This window comes from Cynara cardunculus (assembly GCF_001531365.2).
Source record: "Cynara cardunculus var. scolymus isolate 2C chromosome LG 10, CcrdV1, whole genome shotgun sequence".
In the NCBI taxonomy this organism is placed as follows: Eukaryota; Viridiplantae; Streptophyta; class Magnoliopsida; order Asterales; family Asteraceae; genus Cynara; species Cynara cardunculus.
The window spans coordinates 14,706,238-14,714,597 of record NC_037537.1 but is presented as its reverse complement, the minus strand read 5'-3'; positions in this window follow the sequence as shown (position 1 = coordinate 14,714,597).

Here is an 8,360-nt window from a genome sequence, read left to right as displayed (position 1 = left end):
TTTCTACTTTAGAAATTCTCTCTCTCAAAATTTTGTTCTCTTTCTCAAATGAAACTGCCATTTAAAAAAAATTTTGATTTAGGATCAAATGCTTTGAAACCAGTTAAAAGAAATAAAAAACAATTAAGCTCAAAAAACAAAAACACAAAAACTGATGAGAAATCTGAAAATCGACGAAAAACTATCAAAAATCAGTAAAAACAGTCAAAAATGTTGAAAACAGTTAAATACTGTTAAAAACAGTCAAAGACAGTTAAGACTGATTAAAACAGTTTACGCGGCTGAAAATAGTTCAAAATTTTTTCTCAAACAATTAAAACAGAAACCAAAACAGATAAAGAAAAGACCAAAATTTAAAATCTAAACAAAAGATTAAACCCAAGAAAATACAAGCCCAAAACAATTGTCCAAGTCCAAATTAATGATTCAAGCCCAAATTAAATTCAAAAAATTAAGAGAAAAAACTCTTGTCCAAAACCAATTAGAAAACTATTAAGGTACACCAAATCCGGTTCCGGGAACACTATCCGGACAAGGTTGATCACTTTCGGATCAAATGATCAAGAAGCTACACAAATCCGAACAGTCCCCTAAAACAAGATACCAATTTGAAAGTCCCTTCTGAAAACTAGCAACATCCTCAAACTCTTAAAAGGGGAAGCAAACACCGACGTCCTTCCGGTTCTTCAAAAACACACCATCTTGATTGATTCTCCCAAAGTTCTTGAATTCTTGAAGAATTTCAAGACTAGTAACAGAAGTCTTCACCGTCACCATTAGCTAAATGAAGCAATTGGCTCAGGGGGCTTTTTCCATTCTTGTGCAGAGACTGCAAATGCAATTCCCTCTCTACAAAACATCGCTGTGTCGACTTCTGCTGATCATATGGATCCTTTACTGCGTCAAGATTCAGAAGGTCATGCAAATGAAGCTCAAAATGAACCAGATTGGATTTATCTTCACTACCAGCAGCTTGAAGACATGAATATGTTGTTGGCCTCAATATCCCTCTGCTTTCCACTCTGTATGCCAAATAACAAAACGAACAAGATAGCTAGCAATTTAAGTCCCTTAAGCTGATAATCTCTAAGTTTACCGCCTTTTAACCACTCAGGCTGTTCCTCGAGCTTTCTCAAACTTGGTTTACTCTTCCTTCGCTAGAAGTCTACCAATTTAACATGTACAGCTGCCAGGGCAACTTCACAGCCTTATATTCATCAATCGCTGCCTGGGCAAAAGTAATATCAACAAACTTCTCCCATGTTGCTTCACCAAAGGAGAGTCCTTGCCATTTAACCAAATACTCTTGTATTCCCGAACCTTCTTTGCTGATTCTATCTGCAATTATGTGCGAGATGAAGCCAAATCCAATCAAAGTAACTTTCAAATCAGATGGATGTGAGTGAACCTAATCCGGATAAAGTATAGTGTAAACACAGTCAATGGATATATGAATAAAATGTATCCAAACAAGGTATACGGCCAACATAGAAGCACCTATCGTTCTGGCAATGGATATGGTTCTAATGCTTATGTTTCCCAAGATAATTGGCGTGGTTGAGCTTCTATTGCTGTTTCCTTCTCATAGTTCTTCTCAGCAAATGATGAATCAAATATCGCCTGTCCAGCAACTTATTGAGCGATTAAGTCTGTCAAATTCCCAAATCCAAATCTGGCTGAAAAAAGTGAAATCGAACAAAAATTGGACCTGTCAAAACCCATACCCATCAAAACAAATACTGCCCAAATTTCCTTAATGGACTTTCTCCAATTGTAAATGTAATGTCTGCAAAGACAAAGCCAATGGAACGATAAGCAATGATGAGGTATGTTTGTGTTTGATCGGAGAAGACAAATGCGAGGGGCTTAAGCAGGAAGAAAGCGCCGCAAAATTGGAATCTCTCATTCGATTACCGTCGTTCCCTAATGCTACAACATCTCCATGGCAGAAAAACCTAAGAAGCTCAGGCAAACCCCACAAAAATCACTCAAATCCACTCCAAAAACTCCGATTCCTCAAACCCCACAAACCCTAGTATCACCTCGGCGCTCCACCCACCTCAATTCTTAACCGCCTCCATCATGTCAAAAGAATTTACCTGTCAAGCGATTTACAACAGCAAGTGAGCGATTTAGGTAGAACTCAATGAAGTCTTTGAGCGATTTAGGAAGCAAATCCGATTAGGCTGATTTAACAGTAGGCGACTTGGACTAGAAATCGACTAGGACTAGAAATCGACTAAGGTAACAATCAATTTAAGTCAAGAACAGAGTATGATGAATGATTTAGACATAATCTGACTGGGTTGTGCGATTTAGATGTCCGGATAAGGTGAGTGTGCGATTTACTAAATCGATTGAGCCTGAGCGATTAAGCTTGAATCTGTGTGACGTTGTTGTGCGATGAAATGATGAATCCAGATGAAGAAGTCCCTGATTTAGTAAAGATAAAGAAGATGGAACTTGTGATGAACACCCGGACAGAAATCTTTGTGCGATTTAGCGATTTACTAGACCGGGCGATGAAGATAAAGTCTTGGAATATAATGGGCTCTAAACCAATTGGGCTTCTAAGCGGATGGACTGAGCGATTTAGGGCCAAAAACACAAAAAACAAAAGAATTTTAACAAAAATTGGATCAAAAACACTGATTTTCATAAAAAAAATTAAGAACACAAAAACTTTCAAAACACAAATTTCACCAAATCTGGAAAATTAATGATCAATACATAAATCTTTATGTATAACAAAGATTCACGATGCAAAAACACACACTTTGATCACGTTTTTAACACCAAAACACAAGGATTTGAAAAAAATTCAGATCAAATAGACTAGAAAAATGAAGAACATTATGAACACTTGTAACAACCCACATATTCCATTTACAGATAATCCACATACATATACTCATAAAACTAAAAATAATATTGTTATAAAACACGGACTAACAAAAAATTTCGTTAACACTTTTATGCGTAAACAAATGTCATCAACACTAAACTTTTCCCTTTCCTTTATCCTGCGAGGTATGATGATCTGCAAAACCGGTTAGTCCAACAACTGAGCGTTAGACCTAAAAGGTCTAGTGAGTGTATATAACTCATACCAATAACATACTTTCTAAACTAGCAGTGATTTATCTATATCTATCACATATCTTTTCATCTCTCTCGCAGTTACACCGCCATTTCATCTCTCTCGCGGTTACACCGTNGTTACACCGCCATTTCATCTCTCTCGCGGTTACACCGTCATTTCATCTCTCTCGCGGTTACACCGCCATTTCATCTCTCTCGCGGTTACACCGCCATTTCATCTCTCTCGCGGTTACACCATCATTTTATCTATATTCAACCGGATATGGAAATCCGGTCATCATTCTCTGGATATGAAATCCGGACAAAAACTTAGAACCAAAAAAATATCATATTCCGGACAGTTGACCGGACTTGGAATCCGGACAATAATTCTTGAGTTATTTAAACATATCCGAACATCATTTGGCCGGTTTAAGGGAAATCCGGTTAATACTCAAGCGATTTAAGAAGAATCTGTATGCCTCTTGTCCGATTTAAGGTTGAATCCGGACAACTCTTAGCCGGTTTAGATGAAATCCGGTCAGTCTTTGTCCGGTTTAAGGAGTAATCCGTGCAACATTTAATATGATTCAAAATAAGGCAGTTCTAACAGCAATGAATTGGATACCAATAATTTATACTCAAAACAGAATACACTCACCTTAGAACCGAAAATCCTAGTTTTGAATCTTCTTCTTCTTCTGCCAAATCTGGTTGATTACTATAAGGAGACTTTTTCTAATATCAAGAGTGTAAAAACTCGTTCATCTGAATTCCACTTGTTGTATATAGAATTTATGGAATTTTGCTATTCCCAGCCGACTTCCTTTCATTTCACAAGACTTAAAATAAAGTAAATTTTTATATCCACACACCTCATCTCCTAACCTACATATATATATATTTATATAATATATATATACATATATTTTCAAAAACATTAACTCAAAACTCGAAACCGGAATATTACAACACTCTATGAACAGAAGACAAATTCCAGAAAATTTCTTCAAACAATCTTCAAAAATCGTTGATTACTTCTCTTGATTTCTTGCATTTGCAGCTCTGATACCAATTGTTTGTCCCACTTGAATCAATCTTGACGAATCTTCAAGAACTCCATGGCAGATCTGTGTTTTCTTCAAGAACAATATGAGAGGAGATGAAAGTTTGAGAGAGAAAGTCAACAATCAATATTAGTAAAACTTTTATTACACGAATTTGATATTACAATGAAGCTCCTTCAAAAATTACAAAGCCAACACCCTTTTTATAGGGTCAAACTAGACAAAATAGTTAAACTCAAACTATCCTAATAAAAGTCAAACACGATGACTTTTATACAATTATAGACAATTTTATCTTTCAAGACGAATACAATTTTACAAAGAAATTCATTCCTAACAGTGGGAATTAGAACACCTGATACTGAAGGCTTAACATCAGTAGTTGTCTTCACTGTGCCTGAGGAAGAGGCTCTAGTGGTTTTCTTCACCTTGGTTGCTTTAGCAGCCTTAGTGGTTGATTTCGCTTTGGTTGATTTCTCAGCCTTAGCTACTTTCTTGCCCTTRGCTGGTGGACCAGCCTTGGCGGCAGAAGGACACTTACTAGCAATGTGTGTAGTTTCACCACATTGTTTACACTTCCTATTACTGAAGGTAGCTTTATGGCCAGGTAAAGAGGGACAAGCTCCAAGGATTCCTTTCTCATTAGTTCTAGGGGGAACTTTTGAGGACTTGGAGTCCTTAGGTGAAGCATTCACCTTGAGCTGAGACTTAGATTTTTGAGATGATTCAGATTTCTTGATCCCTAAAAAACAAGAAGGTTTACAAGCTGAAGGAATATATTTAGATCTATTTCACTTGTTAGTCTTCTTAGGAAGAGGTGCTTTGACAATAGATTTACCTTTGTCTTTGTAGCCTGAACTCGAAGAAGCTCCATCAAGACGACTCTCGACTGAAGAAGACTGAGAGGAAGAAGTGTTAGGAATAGAAGAGACAAAGGTGCCAAACTTGTGCATGGACCGGTCGGCGACACTGTCTTCCTGATCATAGGAAAATCCTAGACCAGTCTTTATCTTGGCAGGGATCTGAGAGTTAATGATCTTTGAGGACTTGACAGAGGCTTTGCACCATCCTTCAATGGTAGCCTTCTTAGCCACGAGTTCAATAATTGTTTACTCACACTCAACGATAGTCTGTTCGCATTGCACAATGATGGATTGGTTCACAATAACCTGATCCTTAAGATCTTATTTGATCTTAATCAGCTCTTTGATCTTATAAGGACAAATCTTCAACTATTCTTGAAGATCAAGGTTAAGAATTTCTTCTTTAGAGTTGTCATTCAAGGCATTGTAAAGGTGCATTGTTAGCATATATAATGCTGATAGGCTAGAAGAGGAAGAAGAAAAGGGTTTATTCAAGAGACATAGTTGAGCAGGGGATGATGATGAGGGATCATGAGAAGTTGATGGCTCTTAAGCTTCTTATTTGACATCCTTGGCCATCAAGCAGAGATAGGTCGTGTCATCCTCATCAAATGATGATCCATCAGACGAATTAACCCAGTCATGCTCTTTAGTAACAAGACCTTTGGCCTTTCGTTGCGAACTCTTCATCTTCTTGTTCTTCTCCTTCAACTTCAGATATTTCTCATCCTTAGATCTGAAGGAGGATGGGATTTTAGAAGATGGCGTCACAACCTTCTTAGACCTACATTCACTAGCAAAGTGACCCTTGCGGTGACAATTGTAACAGATCGCTGAAGCCTTGTCTATATTATCAGACTTTGGATTTTCCTTGATAGTCAGTGAAGGGGATTTGCGGAAGTTACTTTTTCTAGTGAATCTTCTAAAAGATTTTCTCAAAAGCACAATGATTTATCAAAGTCTACAAGATCAGCCTCTGATAGATCCTTAGAGTTTGTAGAATCTAAATCAGTGATAACAACAAGAGGAAGAACTGAAGAAGAAGAAGATGGGAGTTCAGCTAAAGCATCTTCAAAGATTAGAGCTAACAGAGAGTTCTTCATTTCTCTTGAATCCTTAATTAGATTTTTTTCAGCTGTCGAGATTGGTCATGATTGAGCAGTTTCCTATATAGAGTGCAGAGAGAGAGAGAGAGAGAGAGAGAGATGACATGTCATTGGACATCTTAAGAAACATGGCATAAGTATTCTAAGACTCAGGTAAACATTCCAAAAACTTCATTAAATTTTCAGAATTGGAATATTCCCTACCGACAGTCCTTAAATCTATAAGAAGACAATTAAAACGTTGATGTACTTCAGACAATGTCTCAGTCTTACTAAATTAATCTTCCTCAATTATTGAACCTGAGAGGTTCCTTCATATTGAACACATAAAGTGTCGCACATGAATTTAGAGGTTCTGAGTTTCATTACAAAATGATAAACATCATCTGGAAGAGACTTAGCAATTATAGACCTAGCACCAGTGTCTGTAGCTATTTTCTTCTTGTCTTCATTGCTCCATTGATGAGGAAGCTTTGGAATCTGCCGTTCAGGAATCGCGGCAGTCTTAGCTGTTTCAGGAACAGCCGGAGAAATATAGTCTCGCTATCATATAGAATTGTATATATACTATTAAGAGCCTTTATACCTTTTTCTATCGCTAGAACACTTCTTATAATCTTTGATCCAAGCATTGTTCAACGGGGAGAAGCACAAACACCCCAGTTCAAGGGGAAGCATCAGATCGTCACCCATACAAAGCCTCTATATGTACTATACAGAGCGTGTCTCATCAAATTTCAAATTTCCAGACATAAACTCTGTATAGTCCAACCATGAGCCTCTGTATTATTCCAAAGGTATAAAACTTTCTCACACCATACTCTTGTCTCATCTTACTTATTTTTCTAAAAACACCCAAATCTTGTGTACAGAGCCTCTATATATACTATATAGAGCTTTTGTCTCTAGAAACTTGACTTTATGAACCTTGCTCTCTTGAGAACTCTAGCTTCGGACACATAGCGCTTGTTGTACTATACAGAGGTTCTGAACCGAGGAACACAATATCCTTATATGACAATTGCATGTCTTCTTGAACAATCAAGCTTTTGATTCAGAGCTTCTGCATATACTATAAAAAGCCTTTGTCTCAAGAAATTAGGTATTTTTCATCTAAGAACCAGAGTATATTTCTTCTTTCTTCTAAGAGCGTTGTGTTCACCACAGAGGTATTTTTCGCTCTTAACAAACACTCTAGTTGAAAAACACTTATCATTTTTTTTTGAAGAAGGCGTATTTAAACATTTTAATTAATTTGGGCGGTCCCTTACGAAAGATCACCGCCTGTAACCCTAGTTTTTGAAATAAGGGAGGCGAGATGCACATCCTGTCAAGCCATGTCGGTTCTCCCCACAGGCTCTGCTAGGAAAACTCTTCGATTTTTGACGCATCCAGAAAATAATTTCTCGAGTACTCTAAAAGAAGTCTTTTATTTAAAGGAATAATTTTCCCCGAGTTCAAATTTCTTTGTGCCTTCAAAATATTCAAATTTCTCTAAAAAAATTTATCTCAAGAACTATCAAGAACTTTCCAACCTCCATTGAAGAACACCCACCTTTAGTACCTGCAAAATCATCCCTGTTCTTCAATCAATCTCAGATTTCAAGTAAGTTCTTCGCAAACCAACTAGTTCTTAAAACCCTAAAAGAAAAATCAAGTAAAGAATGATTTTTGTAAACCCTAAGCTTTCCCAAAACAATAAACAGTCATCTTCAACCCTTTGCTCCAAGAAACGTGCAATATGTCTTCCTCTGAATCGAACAAGTCCAAACCAACACCACCGCTCTCAAATCTATCGAGGGAACAAACCAAAATGTCATACCCCTATCCCTGAAACCAACCAACCACTCCCTATTATCACCCTATTATGGACATTCTCCACCACCACTTTCTCAACCCGGCCCTCACAAACACCGATGACGCCGTTTCTGATCATTTCATTCAAAAATTGTAACACCCCCAATCCTTACATTGCATATAACACATATTTTATATAGTGAATACATGTTTTCCCCCACATAGGTCCTTGATACAAGAGTCTATAATGTAAAAGATGCAAGCCAAAAATGTCACACCCCGCTAAAGCGGAAACACGAGATGTAACAGGCAAGCGAGTCATAGCAACAGTTAATGAATAACACCATTCTAAGTTGTTCAAAAACAAAACAAGTTTATCGACATAACTGAAATTAGAACTGAATACACTTTTCTCAAAATACTACAATTTCAGACTTTAATCGATC